We start from the raw sequence: 19197 nt of genomic DNA on the forward strand, positions 1-19197 counted from the left end.
CTGCTCACTAAGAAGCTGCTGAAGTCCATGGTAGTGATAGGTACATGTCTGCATCCTTGTCCTGACCTGCATCTTCTTTGATTGTCCCCATCTGTGTCTCCGACTGGCACTGCCGAACCGGCTTGCTACCTGATCAATGTTGTACTGAACCGGACTGCTAACTGATCAATGTTGTTGGGCTCACTGCACAAAGCTGTTCTTACAAGGTAGATTTCTGCCTGGAATAGTCATACTTACACTGTTTATATTCCTTATTCCTGACCCATCCAACGCAGCACAAGTTCTATTTATTGCCATAGAAACATAGGTCATTTGGAAACACCTCCTTCATTTCTATGGAATGTTCAAACATTTCTGACATTTTGGACTCTGTTCTAGCCTCTTGTTAAATATATCCAGTAAAGAGACAAAGCTTTATGTGGGGGCTATATGCTCACATATGCTATAGAATAAGCTATCTAAATGTTTAAAAATACTTTCCATCTCTCACCGCACCTTAATAGGTAGACAGAATTTAAGTATGTGTATATCTATCTGTATAGATACGTATAAATATATATCCCCAAAACAAAAACTCATTCTCTTACTTATTCATAGGTAGAATATAGGTGAATATACATATACATTTATAGGTAGAACAAAAAAAAAAAACCTCAGCCTCTTTAGGGCCATGTGTTTTCTCTGAGTAATTGTCACAATTAATTAAAATACCTGTGTATGCCTTTTTAGATAACTTCCATCAGACCAGTTTCTGTCTGGTTGGAAAATAATAAGTGCCTATTTGCTAAGTGCCCCTGCCCCCATACTATGTTCCAGTGAACTAAAGACATCTGGCAATCATAGATTTATAACTCAGCAAGATTAAACAATTTATTGTTATTTATGACATCCAAGCTGGATCTTCTGTATTGTATTCCACATTAGCATCTATCACTTTACATTTGGGAGATCCTGTCCAAAAAATGATTATGCCTCCTAACCAAACATTCAGCAGGGCTGCAGGAACAGGCCCCCTGAACAAACATCCTGCCAAAGTACTTTAAAGCACCGTGAGCTCCCACAGCTGTGCATTTTTAGATGACTCAGCAGATTAACGTGGAGTCTCTTAGCCTCTGCTTGGTCTGTTCCTTTCAGTGATCTCTCACATGGCCCAGTCCATTCGGTTTGAAAATCCTCATGAAATGAGCAGATTATGATCTGGCTTCAGTAGAGGGCCATGGGGTGGGCATGGAGGGGAGAGGGTTTGCTCTTAACACAGCCTGAGCCTCAGAAAGGTTTCAGATGGAAAAGCATGGCACTGACTCAGCTCATGCTTAACAGGAAATAATGCACAGACCACACCAAAAAAGCCCTTTATGTTGTGTGAACGTCTATGCCGGAGCAGCTGCTGCCACCTCATGTACTGTGATAGAGTGTGCATGTGTGTGTTTGTGTGTGCATGAGTGTGAGTATGCACACAAATGTGTGCTGGGAGGGGGAGGAGATCACACCTTCCACAGTCGCCACCTCAGCCTTAGCTAGCAGCATGGAGAAATGCCAAAAGTCAAGAGGAAGCTGCACCAAAGCAACTGTGATCACCACATCAGCAGGCGCTTTCTGGTTAGTAAAGCTACTGGGACTGAAAAACACACACGATCTCGTCCTTCTTTTATTTTAATCAGAGCAAAATATTTTTATAATAATTGTGTTCTATGAATAAATAATTCATAATGCTGTAACCCATTATCACATTCAATCCTCCCAACAACCCTAGAAGATATGTAGACAAGTATTATTACTTTCCCTATTTTTATAAATGAGGAAATAAACCCCAGGAGGCTAGGCGACTTCCCCACGGTCATAGAAGTTGCAAACAGTAGTATCATGATTCAAATCCAAAGCTTCTCCTTTTGTCTTTATCATTTTAATTTTGAAGGTAATGCGTATGCATGTATGATCTTTTAAATTCAGAGATGTATATGGAATAGATAGGAAAAGGGACTCTCCTTCCCCATTATACACCCCCTCCACCCAAGCTATATACACTGTTGACTAGAGTATGTCCTTTCAATCCTATTTTCTATGCCTACATTATATACAGAAAAGCAGGATTACGTTACACACAATATTCCAGTCATTGCTGTTTTTCGCCAACAAGCTATCATTCACATCTTTTTCATATTACATATAAATTTATATCCTTTATTTTAGTGGTGTATATTGTGCAGTTGTGTCATAAATTATGTACCTGTTCTCTGTTGAACATATAGATTTTTTCTGAGTTTTTCCTTAGCAAAATGCTGCAGTGAGTACCCTTGTACACAGATGTTTGTACATTTGTTCTAGAAAAATCTACAGTAAAGATTCTTAGATTAAGAGATTCCCAGGTTATTAGAAAACTACTCTATGAATTTAGATATATACTTCCAAATTGCCTGACCAAAAAGTTATGTCAATTTAACTTCTATAAACAGTATACAAACATGACAATTTTCCATCACCTACACCAACTCTGGGTAATTTCATCTTTTTTACAAGTTGATGGATTGTTTTAATTTATATTTCTCTGGTTATTAATAAGGTTGGCCACCTGTTCATGTGTTATTATTGATGATATTTGTATTGAATTGTTTGAATTTTCTTGATTTCAAAAAACTTTTTACATGTCCTAGATATAAAATATTTGTTGTAAAACTCTCCTTCCAGTATTTGGTATGTGTTTGGTCAAGTAGAATGAACTCTCGTCCTCTGATTTCAGATTCCTTTCTCTTTCCATTAGAAATCCCTAAATGTAAAACTACATATTGATAGCTAAAAACCAGGATGTTTACTAGAGAAAAAGAATACAAAGGCAATAATTAAATATTATATTTATACAAAATACCTACTAGTACAAACTTAAAAAGAGAAAGTAAAAGTCAAATGCTTCTACGACTTCAGACTAAGAAAAAGAACTTTTGAGGTTGAATGTTCCTGAAATTTTTCTTTTCATACAACTACGGACATGACTTCAAAAGTTGATGTGACTAAAAATGTAAGATATGAAAGATATTTGAAGACTCAGAGAAGGTGGATTTTCATTTTAACAAGTCACATATATATTCTAGATATCCTCTTAATCGTAACTAAGAGAGTCAAATCAGATGAAAGAATCTAAAAATTTCCCTTTGACTGTGTTAAGTAGAAGTAGTAGAGGCATATTGGCCAAATCTTGAGTGTTTGCAAATTGACTCTTAAGGCTATAGGCTGGCACAGGTCATTGAAGCCCTAGCTTTTTATCTTTAATTTTAAAATCCCCAAACAGTTTATACTAATTTTTCTTGTCCATTATTTCCAAATAATCTTCTTTAAATGTTATTACAGTGCTTGCTCATGTTACTGTTGTCTAACAGAAGGGTATCCGGGGCCTTAAAACTGAGAGGGTTAGGATTAATGATTCCAATACCTATGCTTGGACATCTCCAAAAGTGGGTTCCAACTTCTTGTCCTCAAGTCTGTATAGAAACTAGCAAACTTCCAGAGTTCACAAAAGACTCAAAGAGAACAGATGTTTTATAGAAAATTCTTAAAGCAATTTTCACGCAGAATGTTGCTGATGTGTGTCTGCCTTTTCAATAAACATCACTATGCTTTATCACAAGATTTAATAAAGCAGCTTAGTTAAAAATGCCATCTGGGTCTCTGGACACATTAAACAAAGCTTAAAATAACCACCCCAGCAACTGGGAGGACCCAGCTGTTCTCATAATCTGTCCCACTCCTTTTACTTCCCCATAAAAAGAGTGAATGAAGACCACAGACTAAAAGCATCCAGAAGGAACTGACACAAACAGGGAGATAGATGGAGCCAAGGGCTCCTGTAAGTTTGCTATTGCTCACATAATAGATTTGCTAATTCCACAACCTGCGGATGGTGATTAAGAACGGGAAGCAGAAAGAGGGAAGAGAGAATCATAGAAGGGCTCATTCAAGTTTTCTAATGTATCACAAACCTGTCCTCCCTAATGTCTGGATCATAGCAGCCCATTCCATTCACCTATTCTCTAGTGAACTCCAATAGAAAATACAAAGCCATCACCACCCAGTTCTTTCTCCCTTCTAGAGATGAGATATTAGCCACCCAATCCCAGATTCTCAGATCCATTCCAGGAAAGAAGCCCTAGGTATTGAAGCACAGCTTTCCCTCCCTCCCTTCCTTCTTCCACCCCAAGATTTGTTCCCCAGATAGTTCTGGTAAATGCAAAACCAAGTATATTCTCATTCTTTAGAGCAACCAGCTTTTCATGGCCAACTGGAATCAAATACAACCTGCACAAACATCTATCTGGAGGACACTCCCAAGGCTCCTACTGAGCCAGCCTTCTGCATACCACTGCATTTCAGCTTCCTAGTTCACAAGACACTGAGACATTCTTGAATTCTGCAAGGTGCATTGTGTGTTAATATCTTTGCTACTCATCATGTGGCCAATAAAGGGCATGACTAGTCAACAAATAAATTTTCTCTTGGCTAAAACTTGCAACAAAACTGTAAGCTGTTTACCAAGGGGCCCACTACTGGATATATTCAATATATACAGTCAAAGCATAACTATCTGAGATATATTCAGTTGACCATACACCTTTATATTTCAGTAAAAGGTCTTTACATTTCCCAGTGCTATCGATGTTACAAAGTGCTTTCATATGCAGTGCTTCATCTGATTTCCAGGATAATTAAATGATCCTATCATACCTGATTTTTAGATGAGGAAACAAGTGGTTTCTGGGTATTTCAAGAGGCTAACGCATCTGCCCTCCAACTTGTATGTGAAAACCAAAAACAAAATTCCAAGGCCCCTCAACCATCTGAATGGACTTTGACTCTTTTGGCCAATATATGGCAGAGCTAGGAAAAGAAGGTGAGTCTTCCAGCTGCTGATACAGGGTTTTTTCTGCCATACTCCATTACCTCCAAGGCTAAAGTCAAAAGAGGGTGTGGTTATCACATGAAAAAATCTGGTTTGGATTTCCCAAATGTGTATGTAGTATTTGGCGATTTACCTTAATTTAACCTACAGTTCTTTTGGGTTGTAACAGTCTGACTCCATTTTTGAAAACAAAACAAAATCGATTTTAAATGCTGAATTATAGATCTTTGCTGTCCAGTATGGTAGCTACTAACCACTTATGGTTATTTGCATTTCTATTTTAATTAATTAAAATTAAGTAAAATGCAAAATTCAGTTCTTCAGTTGCTCTAGCCACATTTCAAGTGTTACAGTAGTCACATATGGCTAGTGGCTGGGACAATGCAGATTATAGAACAGTTCCATCATCAAAGAAACTTCTATTGAACAGTGCTACTATATAATGTCATCTCCAGAGAAAGAAGACTTTAGAAAAAGTCAGAAACGGCCGGGCGCAGTGGCTCACACGTGTAATCCCAGCACTTTGGGAGGCCAAGGCAGGCAGATCCCTTGAAGTCAGGAGTTCAAGACCAGCCTGGCCGACATGGTGAAACCCCGTCTCTAGTAAAAATACAAAAAATTAGCTAGGCATGGTGGTGCATGCCTGTAACCCCAGCTACTCAGGAGGCTGAGTTGGGAGAATCACTGGAACCCAGGAGGCAGAAGTTGTAGTGAGCCAAGATTGTGCCACTGCACTCTAGCCTGGGTGACAGAGCAAGACTCCATCTCAAAAAAAAAAAAGAAAAAGAAAAAGTCAGAAAGATCTTGAGGCAGGCATAGTGCTGTCATCTGTCCAATATTGAAGATGATTTAAGAATAAGAAAGAAGATGATATCTCATAGTGGTTTATTGCGGCATTATTCACAATAGCAAAGACTTGGAACCAACCCAAATGTCCAACAATGATAGACTGGATTAAGAAAATGTGGCACATATACACCATGGAGTACTATGCAGCCATAAAAAATGATGAGTTCATATCCTTTGTAGGGACATGGATGAAATTGGAAACCATCATTCTCAGTAAACTATCGCAAGAACAAAAAACCAAACACCGCATATTCTCACTCATAGGTGGGAATTGAACAATGAGATCACATGGACACAGGAAGGGGAATATCATACTCTGGGGACTGTGGTCGGGAGGGGGGAGGGGGGAGGGATAGCATTGGGAGATATACCTAATGCTAGATGACAAGTTAGTGGGTGCAGCGCACCAGCATGGCACATGTATACATATGTAACTAACCTGCACAATGTGCACATGTACCCTAAAACTTAAAGTATAATAAAAAATAAAAAAAAATAAAAAATAAAAAAAAAAAAGAATAAGAAAGAAGAAGAGAACAAAGAAGAGAAAAAGAAGTTGCCTTAGGTGTACCTACCCAGAAAAGGACAAAGGCATTCTTGTAGTCATTGTGTTGTATTTTAGCTCTTAAACTTTTTAAGAGATTAGAATAATTTGACACATAGAAGATCTAAACCACTGAAGAGGCTCTGAAGCAGATAAAAGTAGAAAGAAAATAAAAAACTAATTAGTTACAAACTAAGCTTAACCACAATTCGTTTAAAGGATACTATTTACTCTTCACATGATCGGTTTTTCTTTTGCTTTATAGTATGACATAGTTTATATCTTTAAAGGGGAATTAAAATATTTCTGGGAATTTTTAAAAGTAAGTTCACACAGCCACATACAAACTACAGAAACAGATAAAACCTATCTTCTCATTTATTCCCTAATCCATTCAAATTAAATATAAAAATCCAAGCAGCCACAGTGATATTCAAAAAAGCAAAAGTGAGACAAAACAAAATTCATTTGTCACCTGTGGAGGTAGTTAACTCACCTAATCTTCACTCAAAATACCAGTAATTTTTAAAAGACAGAAATAAACATACGTTCTGCCTTCCCAGAAGGAACTATGTTTCAGGGTAGCCAAATAACCCAGTTGTGAAGAAAATGGTCTGCTTATAGAAAAATGCCAGCTAAAACATGTAGATAGAATTAGAGAATTAGAAATTCACCATTTTGAAACCCCTAATGAAATAATCAACTCAAGCAAGGATCATTAATAAATGCTAAAACAATCAAGTAACTATTGATACAGAATATAACTGAATATACACATGGTACAAAGTTCACGTCACAGACTACTGGCTTGACCCAAGGGGGAATATAGCAGAGGAGATAGGCAGTGATCACCCTAACCTTGCGATCATCTCACCATCACTAACGATGGGATGTGATTACACATTATTGCCTATGAAATAGTCTTTTAAAAAAGAAGTTGAACCTGAATCTAACTAAACCTTGCAATGGGCTGAACGTGTATGTCTTCCCAAAATTAATATGTTGACATCCTAACCCCAAAGGTGCTGGTATTAAAAGGTGGGGCCTTTAGGGGGTCATTAGATCATAAGGACAGAGGCCTCATGATTGGAATTAGTGCCCTTATAAAAGAGGCCCCAGAGAGCTGGCTAGTCTCTCCCACTATGTGAGGGCCCAGCAAGAAGGCCAATCTATGAACCAGAAAGTTGGTCCTAACCACATATCCAAACCACATGCTCCTTGATCTTAAACTTGCTAGCCTCTAGAACTGTGAGAAATAAATTTCTGTTCTTTATAAGTCATCCAGTTTTTGGTATTTTGTTATAGCAGGCCTAAAAGCCTTTAGAACTAACTTCCAGTTACCCAGGAAAAAACAGAGTGAAAAGTTAAATGACACCATAAAAAGCAACCAGAAAATTCCAGAAGGGGAAATATTCTACAGGACAACTGACTAGTTTTTCAACAAGTCAATTTCACTAAATAAATACATAAACAAAGAGTATGGGTATTTTCCAGGGTAAAAAAGTCTTGAGCTAAATAATCAAATGCAATGTGTGTCCCTTGATTAGAAGAAACTAATTTGAACCAACCAGCCACAAAAGATATTTCAGGGAGACCAAGCTGGAAGGATCACTTGAGGCCAGGAGTTTGAGACCAGCCTGGGCAACGTAGTAAGACCTCCATCTCTACAAAAACAATAAATTAGCTGGGCATGGTGGTGTGCACCTATAGTCCTAGCTACTCAGGAAGCTGAGGCAGGAAGATCACTTGAGCCCAGGAGTTTGAGGCTGCAATGAGCTATGATTGTTTCACTGCACTTCAGGCTGTGTGAAAGAGCAAGACTTTGTCTCAAAAAATAAAAGGACATTTCATAATAATTGAGGAAATCTGAATGTGGACTGGGTAATAAATGATATAAAAAAGCCATTTATTATTTTGTTTGAAAAGATGATTTTGTAACTATACAGGAAAATGTTCTTATTTTTTTAGAAATCTGTACTAAAGAATTTAGGGGTAAAATATCATTTTCTTTAATATACTTTCAAACACAAGCAAAAAATAGTCATGACACAAATAGAGCAAAATGTTTACAATCTATGTTCTATGCTTGCCTGTGAGTGCCATTAATCTCATCTGTCTGCTTTTCTGAAAGTTTTAAAATTTCAAAGTTTTATAATAAATTTTTTTACATCCCATAATTTTATAATAAATTTTTTAAAGTTTGAAGCAAATCAACAACTACAGCTTCAAAAATATCCTGACCCACAATAAACATTGAACAGGGTATATTTCTCCCATTTCCTAAAAAAGTTGGCCCAGGAAGGAGTATGAGAGCTGCCATAGCTCTCCCAAGGCTCATTATTCTCCATCACTCCATGGGAAATCCCAAAATAAATTTTTTAAAAAGTTGTTTAAATTTATAATGTTTTTGATTCTATAATAATTTTATAATAAAATAATTGTAAAATGTTTTTGATTTTATATTTTTAATTTATAAAAATTTCTATACATGTTTATGTTTGAAATGTCTGTTTCAAACTTTATGAGATATTAAAATATAAGTAATATAGTTCATCATTTTAGAAATGCCATGCTTTTCTTCTCCAGCAATTACATAATCAAAGAGTAACTGTAGTTTTTCCTAGAACATTGCTTTGTAGGCTGGGCATGGTGGTTCATTACACTTTAGGAGGCCAAGGCAGACAGATCTCTTGAGATCAGGAGTTTGAGACTGGACTGGGCAACACAGAGAAACCCTATGAGTAGTAAAAACACAAAAATCAGCTGTGCGTAGTGGCGTGCACCTATAGCCCCAGCTACTCAGGAGGCTGAGGTGGGAAGATCACCTGAATCTGGGGAGGTCAAGGCTACAGTGAGCCAAGACTGTACCATTGCACTCCAGCCTGGGCAACAAAGTGAGACCCTGTCTCAAAAAAAATGAAATTTAATTTAAAAAAAGAAAATTGCTTTGTAAAATTAACTTTTTCAATCAAAACCAAGATTTTTCAGATATAGAGAATGCAGCCCACTGGTCAGATTTGTCAGTTCAAAGAGAATAAATTCTAGTTTCCTATTTTTCTAGCCTGCTTATGATTATCCAATAGGATATCAAAAAAGACCAAAGCCTTTGGGATCCATGTTCAGTATTCCTGAGTCTAACTCAGGATGCCAAATCAGGAGACAAGCACATTCTCATCAATTTTCAATCATTCGAGACCAATTTTGCTTATAATTATCCAGTTCTTTTAGACCACCTTTCTCCTGAAGCCAGCCTTATGGCTATTCACTTCACTTTAGCATAAGCCCCCAAGAAGGTGAACAAAATGAGGAAACGATTGGTTAAAGTTGGCCTTTGAAATTCTGAAACATGTCCACCATTCCCTTCACCCATACCCGCCCCTCTTAGAAGTAGTACTTTCAGATTATTTAAGAGTCGATGCTTCTATGTGGATTTTGTCATCTGTCCTTTATAACAGCTAGTAGGTTTAATTTGACTCTATTTTAAGCATATATTGACCTATGCTAATTATCTGTTAAAATAAATTCCACTCTTAGAGTTAATAAAGTGTGTTTGTCATGGAAGACCCATTGAAGTAAGAAGCTGAGGAGCCCTTATGGTAAAGTGGGACAAGAAATAATAAGACATAATAATTTTCCCATGCAAATCAACAACCGTAGCTTCAAAAATATCCTGACCCACAACAAATATTGGACAGGCCATGTTTCTCTCACTCCCTAAGAAATTGGCTCGGGAAGGAGTATGAGAGCTCCCATAGCTCTCCCAAGGCTCATTATTCTCCATCACTCCACAGGAACAGCCTGTCAGAGAAGAGTGAAAGACCATTTGTCAACCTCTCTTCAACTCCCTGATTCTAGCCAAACTTCATCAATCTCAAGTGAGGAGCCAGAGAGAAATCAAACCCCATATATCCAGCATCATTGTCTACTGGAGTCAAAAATCACAATTCCACTACCCACCCCAACACCACTGGCCCTGTTTCTCCCAATTGCTTTTTATTGTGTTTTTTAAAAAATCCTCTTTCCCCATCCCTGCAACACCGCGAAGGAGGAATTATAGTAGATAAATATGAAGCATGGAGATCCTTTAAAAATGTTTTTAATAATAAATGAGAAAATGAAAAGGAGAGGGTTGGGAAGGAAGGAGGGAATTCAAATGCCAGGGAATTGTTCAGTTTCGCCTTTAAAGATGTTAACACTCATTTATACATCTGCAAGACACTCCCCTTAAAGAAAAGTTCTATGAGTGTGGGTCTGGTTGCATGAATAATGATAAAATTACTTTTTTAGACGATGTTTCCCACATATCATTCAGAGACCCCTGAAGTTTGGTATCCCTCTTGTAGATGTCCTTGAGATGCTGCTGGACCTGGGAAAGAGGAAACTGGGATACGAGTCTATGCCAAAAGGTGCTTCTAGTTATAGGACAGAGAGGAAAGGGGCAGAGGGAGAAAAACCCGAAGTCTGAGAATCTGGATTGCAGAAGACTACCGAGGTCGTGGGAGAAGGGAGAGAAAACAAGGATGAAAAGCGAAAGGGGAAGAGGCATGAAATGTTGTCAAATGTCAAAAGGCATTTGGAGAGAAGTTGGGAATTGCATTAAGAAAACCACTGCAAATCTCGTTTCAGACCATTTAGAGATATGCCCCCTGGGAACTGCGAGCTCAGGCTGTTTAGCATCAAACAAATGGATCCACTCCATCCCTACCCTAATTAAATAAATCATTCAGTAATTCCACTGGGTTAAAGAACCAAAATATTAAAAACCTTCAGGGCCTACTCTTGCCAAATATGTCAGGGATCGTGTGTGTGTGTGTGTGTGTGTGTGTGTGTGTGTGTGTGTGTGTGTGTGTGTGTGTTCTGAGACACCACTACTGTTAAATAGGCAGAGCTAAGACTTAGGGGATTGGCAGATTATTGTAAAAAGGGCACGGGGCAGAGGGACTATGTTGTGAGCCTGGGAAAGTAGTTTGTGTGGGGACTGTTGGCAGTGAAAGCGTTGGGAACAATATGGAAAACTGGGAGCTGCCTTGGAATCTACAGGGCCGGGTAAGAGAATGTCCGAAAGAAAAATGAGCAGGTGCGGGATGTGTGCAGAGTCGGAGAAGAGTCCAGGGCGCCCGGAGTGGCTCCAGGAACGACGGACACCCCTCAAGGCTTTTGGGGGCGGTGGGTACTAATAGAACCCAGTGTCTGGGGAGCGCCGGGGAGGCTGCGAGCAAGGCGGGAGTGGGGCGCTGGAGGGTGAGGACGCGGGAGTGAGGAAGCAAAGCCAGGGCCGGGCAGGGGCCTCCCAGCTGGGCCCGGAGGCAGCAGGGGGACAAGGGCTAGGAGAGGTCATGGCGGCGGCACGGCGGGAAGCGAGGGGCATCCGGACACTCACCCCGTTGGCTGCGGCCATCTGCACCACGATCTCGATGGCCGTCCTGCTAAAGTACCTGCCGTCGCTGCCCACCACCCTGGTGCAGCCCCGACGGTCGCGCAGGTCGATGGACGACAGCACGCTCTGGATGAAGTTGGGCAGGTAGTTGCGCTGGCCCTCGAAGAGGCCGGTAGGTCGCCACAGACCCCCGCCGCCGGCCGGCCGCCGGTCCTCGTAGGGCGCGGTGGGCACTGTCAGCACCAGGATGGGGCTCCCCTCCGTGGCGCCTCCTGGCCGGTCCTGCTGCGGCTCCCGGGGCCGGAGGGAATCTGCAGCCTGCCGGGGGCCTCCGCCAGTCTGGCCGCGCGCCGGGACTCCGCCTCGCGCCCGGGCCCCCTCTCCGGCAGGTCGGCGCCCTGCGCCCGCCCGCCCCTCCTCTCCGCGCGGCCGCTCGCTGGCTCCCTCGGCGGAGATTGCTTCTGCCTTCCTGTAAAGTTTTCTCCCGCCCACCTTCTCCGCTGCCAGACCGCCCGAGGTGCCCTCAGTTTCTCCCCAAGTTGGACTCACTTTCGGGGTGTCCCAAAAGCCTGATTCCAGGGCCTGCTAGCCCGACCCCGGTGACGCCTGCACCCGCGCCTGGCCCCAGCCTTCAGGCGCGATCGCCGCCCTCCGGGGCACACCCTCCGCCAGAAAACAGCCGGCGGGCAGCGAGACTTTGGGCAGAGTCCGGGTTCCTCTCCGGCGCCAGGCCCGTCTCCCTGTCTCCCTGGGAGTGCGCAGCCTACACGCACCAGTTTCTCTTTAGAACAAGCACGGGGAGGGATTTGGGAGGGGGCTGAAACCTTTTGCCATCAGCGAACAGCCTCAGCCAAAAATAACCCTGGAAAGGCGAGCTAAGAATGGTTATCTCCTGCCAGCGCTGAAATCGGAGGCTGGGCGCTGCGTGTGGGGTGTGTGTGTGTGTGTGTGTGTGTGTGTGTGTGTGTGTGTGTGTACCCTCCCACCCCGACCATTTGTTGAAGGGAATCACCACTGTCAGACTTCAATCCAACAGGACCCACTCGAGCCATCCACACTTTCCCCAGCCTCCTCCAAAACAGCACACTTTCCGGTATGGACAATTCTTTTTTTTTTTTTTTTTTCACTTGTTTGTTTGTTGTGGTGGTTGCAACAGCAGCAACACAGACGACACATATTTCCCTATTCTTCTCGCCCTTCTCACCCTCCCTACCCAGCTCCTGCCTTAGAAACAGGCTTGGCCTACACTGTATCTGTCCACACTGCCTGAACTCTTCCCGGAATTAATCGTTTTCAATAGGAGGGGGCTAAATCCCTTATTAATGCCCTACCAGGAGTGAATGAATAAAGCCAAGTTAAAGGGGAACTGGGTACCACATACTGTGCTAGGTTCCTTTGCATGTATCCTTTCATTCTGCTGGAGCTAAAGATGTTCTGCTTCCTCTCCATAAAATGCACCCAAACTCCAAAACCAGGAAATTCTCCATAGAAAATAGGAGTGAAGAGAGAAAAGACTAACAGGATAAACCCCAAAGCAGGAAGAAAGTTTTGTCTCCCATTTCGCTCAAGGAATTTTTGGACCCACCAAGGCTACTGTCCTGAAAGATCCTGCTGCTTCTCCTTCCCCAAATATTGTCCACTTCCTGAGAGTAAGGCTGACTTGCCGCAGGCTTATAAAGTGTTTGGTCACAGTAAGACAACTGTGAGTAATAACACACATTGTATACTGTTTTGCAATTGATAAAAGGCTTTGCATCTGTTTTTTCTTTGGAGGCTGAAGAAAAGAAGAATGGTATTCACGCAGTTCCCATTTTACAGATGAAAACAAGAGGACTTTTTCTGTGAAGTCAGGAAAGTGGTTACAATGGTACTTTCCGCCTGTCCGAATTATGTATTGCCCCTCCCCTTTCTATTAATAACATTGAAGTGTGATGGGACAACCACTGAAGCCGTCAGTTGAAACCTGCTGGGACTTTTTAGCCATTCTCTTCAACATAAAGAATGGGTGTTTTTGGAGGGGGTGAGAGGAATGGGGAAATGTTGTCAAAGAGTACAATGTTTTAGTTGAGACAGGAAGAATACATTTTGTTGAGATCTACAGCACAGTATGGTGACTGTAGTTTACAATGAAGTATTGTGTATTTCAAAATTGCTAAGACAATAAATTTCAAATGTTCTCACCACAAAAAAGATAGGTTTTGAGGTGATGAATCTATTAATTCTCTGGATTTAATTATTCCACAATGTACACATATATCATAACATCACATTATACCTCCGTAAATACATACAATTTTAATTTGTCAATTAACATTTTTTTAAAAGAATAGTGTGGCCAGTTGGGGAGGTAGTTTTTTTTTTTTTTTCCTCTAGTCTCTACTCAGTCTCCAAGATCCCATTCCCCATAAAGTTCCTGTCACCCAGGTGGAGTGCAGTGGCACAATCATGGCTCACTGCACCCTCTCCCTCTTGGGCTCAAGCGATCCTCCCGCCTACAGGTACATGCCACCACGCCCAGCTAATTTTTGTAGTTTTTGTAGACATGGGGTTTCACCATCTTGCCTAGGCTGGTCTCGAACTCCTCAGCTCAATCAATCTGCCCACTTTAGCCTCCCACAGTGCTGGGATTACAGGTGGGAGCCACCAAGCCCAACCCATAAAGTTCCTAACTTTTTATCTCCCTGGGAGTGCACAGCCTACACACACCAGTTTCTCTTTAGAACATACTTAAGAGTCTTGGCTTAGCATCCAACAGACAGAACTTTAACACTTCTACGGATCTGTGCACCTGTCTATGGTGTGGGGTTTTTAAGATCTCTTTCTAATGACACTTTATTTTGCAAAGCAGGACAGTTTCATTCCCAGAAGAGCAGGTATGGTAAATCCTTTGTTCCAGTAACGAAGACAATGATCCAAACCCTAAGCCTCAGAGAAGCCCAGAAACCCTCCAGGCCTCCATCTCTCTGCTCCTAGCACCTGCCTCTCTCTTGACATCAACATCATTCTCCCCTCTCACAGCCCAGCTCCTTCCACAGACCCAGGGATTAGGCACCAGCACCTCAGACTAGATTTTAGAGAATTACCATTCAAGAGGCAATCCTCTTCCCTTGGTTCCAATTTCAAGGTTCTCAAAGACTGGAACAGGGCTAGTTTGAGGCAATGTGCCCCATCGCATAGCCAGAAAGAACCTTACAGTGAAAAGGAAAACAATTCTTCCAAAGTAAGGGGGTGCTGATCCCCAGAGGGAGGACAGATGGGCAACCAAACAGTAACCGGGCCACCACATGCTTCACACTCACTGATCAAGGATTTCTAAAACCACTTTTCTTTCCTCTGAATTTATATAGGACTTTGTATCACTCATAAAGGAATGTCTTATAGGCTGATAACACCTTTCTATTCATGCTTATACTTAACATTTAGGCTAGGATAATTTCCTAACCTCAGTGTCCTCACTATAAGATGGGAATTATTAGAATCCCTACCTCATAAATTGTTGGGAGGATTAAAATACTTAGTAAAGTGCCTGACTAATAGAAAGGCATTCAATAAATGTTAGCTATTCATGGTGTCATCATCATTATATTTACCATTATTACTAATCTCCTGTATTGCAAGAATTACAGTTTATATTTTTGTAGACCATCACTGTAGCTAAAGGGTCTTTGGGCCATAGGTGATATTCCATAAAGGTTGGTTAAATTGATCTGTGGTTTTTGACTATGGAAATTCAGAACTCCCTCAAAATGTACAAAACAGATTTACCTGCTAAATAAATCTCTTCAAAGCTGACCCCAGGTTTAATTGAATTAATTCCAATGAATTTGTCACAATGATGGAGAAAGGAAACTTAGAGGGCCCCACAGTTGTTTGCTGGTAAAATGAGAAGTTTGGATTAGATCAATGTTTCCCAAACTATTTTCCTCAGAATGTTAGTGCCCCTCGAATCCTGCACAAAGCAAGAATTTCATGACCAAGTAGCTCTTAAAACTCCTGTACACTCTACTCCCATTCTTCACAATGCACACTTTCATATTAAAATTTCTGAGATATCCTCAACAGAAGACATCACTTAACTTTTTTTTTTTTTTTTTTAAGACAGATTCTCACTCTGTCACACAGGCTGGAGTACAGTGGCCACCACTCCTGGCCTAAACATTTTTTAACCTGGTGCTTCCCAATCTAAACTCACAGGGACCAGTTTTCTTAATGAAAGAGAATCAGACTAGCTCGTAACCATAGCTGGTGACACTCCCCTGCCCCATTCCTTGTATGCCCTCAGTGGACTAGGTCAGGAATAAATAAATTTTCCTGATTCTCAAGGGCTGGTCACTCCTTTGCACTGAGCTCAAAGCTTCTCTGTAGCATGGGTCACAATGAATGGTAGCCCTGATAGCCTAGAGTAGCCTTTCAGCCTTCTCTGAGCCTCTAAAGACTGAGGATCCTTGGCATGAAATGGAGCAACTGATATACCCTTGCTTCCCCTGGGGACTCTCTTGCTCTCAAAAAGGCATCAGCCATCATCTCCATCTAGAGAATATACTAGCTGACTCAGCTTGACCAGCCTGTCCCAAAATGAGAATCTGGGTAAAATAAGCATTGAAACACTTCATTCCTTGTAGATTCACAAAACATATTAGCATATTAAAGACTATGAAGTTCTGCAGGAAAAAAAAACCTATTTAACTTTAATCCAACATTGCCAAGTTTTATTTGACCATGGAAGATTTTTCCAAAACACTTACAAACAGATCAAGGACATTAATCTTTCATGAAACACTAGATCCCCAGGGTCCTCTCCAGCTACATCATTCTGTGATTTTCTTTTTTATTTATGATGCATTAAAAGATTAATCTCCATCAGACTTCCATTTAGAAATTCACCAGAATGTGCAAAGGCAGCAGGTAAAATTGCTGAAGGGTATTATAAAAATACCCTCCAGTGATTTTTGAAACTTAAACTGAAATATTTATATAACTATATATTTCAGTTTGTATATTATATATATATATGTATATACACACATATATATGTGTGTATATATATTGGTGTATTTATATCTCTATCTATGTATATATGGCATTATATCCATTTTACAGATGCAGAAACTGAACTTTAGAGGGGGTGAGCAATTGGTCCAAAGCCACACAGCACACAGGTAGTCATTGATAAAGGTAAAAACAAGAGTTGAAGCCTGAGGTGTAAGGACACAGAGACAAGTACACAAATGTTTACAAGTTACACATATGACACGTGCCTTTAACATGAATTTCTTGAACATTCATTTAGAGGCCTTACAATGAAGACATCAGAGTGGCAGCAAGTTCTGTTGGAATCAGGGGAGCGTGTTCTTCTATAATCCCCTGGCTAACAGGAAAGCACACTGATTTGGCCCATGGTAGTTATACACTCCCATTGAGTCAGGGGCCACTTCTATGCACACAGGAGGTGCTAAAAATATGCTGTTGACTCATTGCCTCTAAGAGCAGAAGAAATGCCAAAAGTATAGGACAAGAGGCAGAAAAGCACACGGAAAAATGTCGTAGGGCAGTCCTCTGAGGAAGTGTTAGATCCCTTTGAAATCTGTCCAAACACTTTCTTGTGCTGGGGAAAGTCAATTACATATTTCAAGCAACCCCACATGTCATACGAGTATCTTGTACGTGTTTGTGTACTCGTGTCTGTGAACTTACATCTCAGACTTCAACTTCTCGCTCCCCACCCTTATCAATGACTGCCTGCATGGCCTTGGGCAAGTTGCTTTCCCTCTTCAAAGCTCAGTTTCTGCATCTATAGAATGGACATAATGCTACCTACCTCATGGGGTTAGTGATCACATTTAAGGAGCTAATATGTGGAAATTGCTTACACAGTACCTATCACATAATAAGGGTTTAATAAGTGTTTGATGTAATTGTTTTGATTATTACTACTATTACTAAAATAATAATTACTACGATAATAATGATTCTTATTCTCTATATTAGTATTATCTTTGAAAATGGGCATGGATTATGTCTATGTAACACTTTTGGCACAATATCTAGCATTATATCACACACAAATTAGAGAATTCATGTTATTAAGGATGAAAAAATATTTTTACTGACCCTTAAATTCTTCGTCAGTAACTGCAAAAGAAGCCATTATCCCAACACATGAAATAAAAAAAAAATTCAGTTCCTCTGGAGTTTGTTTTTGGAGGTAGCCACAGGATACCTAATTTTTTTTTCTTTTCAGAGAGACCGAGGGGCTCACTAGGTTGACCAGGCTGGTCTTGAACTCCTGGTCTCAAGCCATCCTCCCACCTCAGCCTCCCAAAGTGCTGGGATTACATGCATGAGCCACCACATCCAGCCTACCTAAAATATTGAATGCTGTTAATAAATCTCCTGAGGCCAGCATAAGAAGGTGATGGGCAAAACTAATGCAGGTATGTTTTTCTGGCTTTTTCATGTATTGGGCCAAACTTTGAAAAGCACTTACTATTAATGGCTAACTTGCAAAATTTGTGATTTGTTAAAAGCAGATTTTAATTGTTTTACCTAAAAATAATAGGCCTCTGATCTGCCAAAGATGAAGATTTAATTTCTAGGTGTTCCCCACAATACCTAGAAACATCAGTGTAATCGATTATTAAACACTTTAGAACTATTCTCATCAAAGTTCTTTAATATATAATACGGCAAAAGAAAAGTTTCTTTTCTAAAGGCTTCTCTATACTTTTTTTAATAGTTGAATTTCATTTCTGAAGGCTCCTAAAAAGAAGAGAATTTAGATCTTTATTAAAGAGGAAATATATTTTCCATGTTTAATTTAAATTACATTCCATCAGTCATTTGCAATCTTAGCCTACACGGAATTGTTTTTTTTTTTTTTTTTTTGGTAGTTTTTATGTTTGGGCTTTAGGAGGGGATTCCCAATAATCTCTATATAAATATTTCTAATCTCTATATAAATATTTTAACATTTCAATGTAAATTAGGTTATTAAAGCTATTTTATCCATAAAAATAATGAATTTGCATGGCTGAGGGTGAAATAATGTGTTACCAGGACCCCTCAGTTTTGGGGGTTGTGAGTAGATCCCATCTTCATGTTCCTCCAGCCCAGCCCAAGCCTGGCTCAGGTCCTCCTCCCCCATTTGTCAGGAACCACCATCCCCAGGGAGTCTATGTGCCCTGCCTGACCAGTGTTCTCCATCAGAGTTGACCAATCTTTTGTTCATTCCCTCAGAGCACAGCTAAGCAAGAGTACACTAATTTGAAAATTAACTCAAGCAAATAGAGGAACAATATCCCCAACACATTGCATTTTAACATAGGGTTTCCTGGACACACTGTTTCAACCCAAGAGTTGGGCTAATAGTAGGAGTTCCATCTGCTAAAATACGGCTGTCAGCTTCAGAGGGAAATTCATGAACGTCTTCGTAGTTTGTTTTTACGTTTCACTTGGCACTGTTTCTAAAATTTCCTCTGAAGCCAAAAAATAAGTTATTTCCCAGCACACTGGCCACTTTTCATTTATCATTGGATTGAT

At 40.5% G+C, this 19197-nt stretch overlaps 1 protein-coding gene across 3 annotated transcripts in view; it reads right to left on the bottom strand.

Annotated features, from left to right (window-relative positions):
* LOC112205253 (MAM and LDL-receptor class A domain-containing protein 1-like) overlaps positions 1–19197 on the bottom strand; it is a 295973-nt gene that overhangs the window by 240164 nt on the left and 36612 nt on the right. The window lies entirely within an intron of this gene.

Source organism: Pan troglodytes, chromosome 14, assembly GCF_028858775.2.
Source record: "Pan troglodytes isolate AG18354 chromosome 14, NHGRI_mPanTro3-v2.0_pri, whole genome shotgun sequence".
NCBI lineage: Eukaryota > Metazoa > Chordata > Mammalia > Primates > Hominidae > Pan > Pan troglodytes.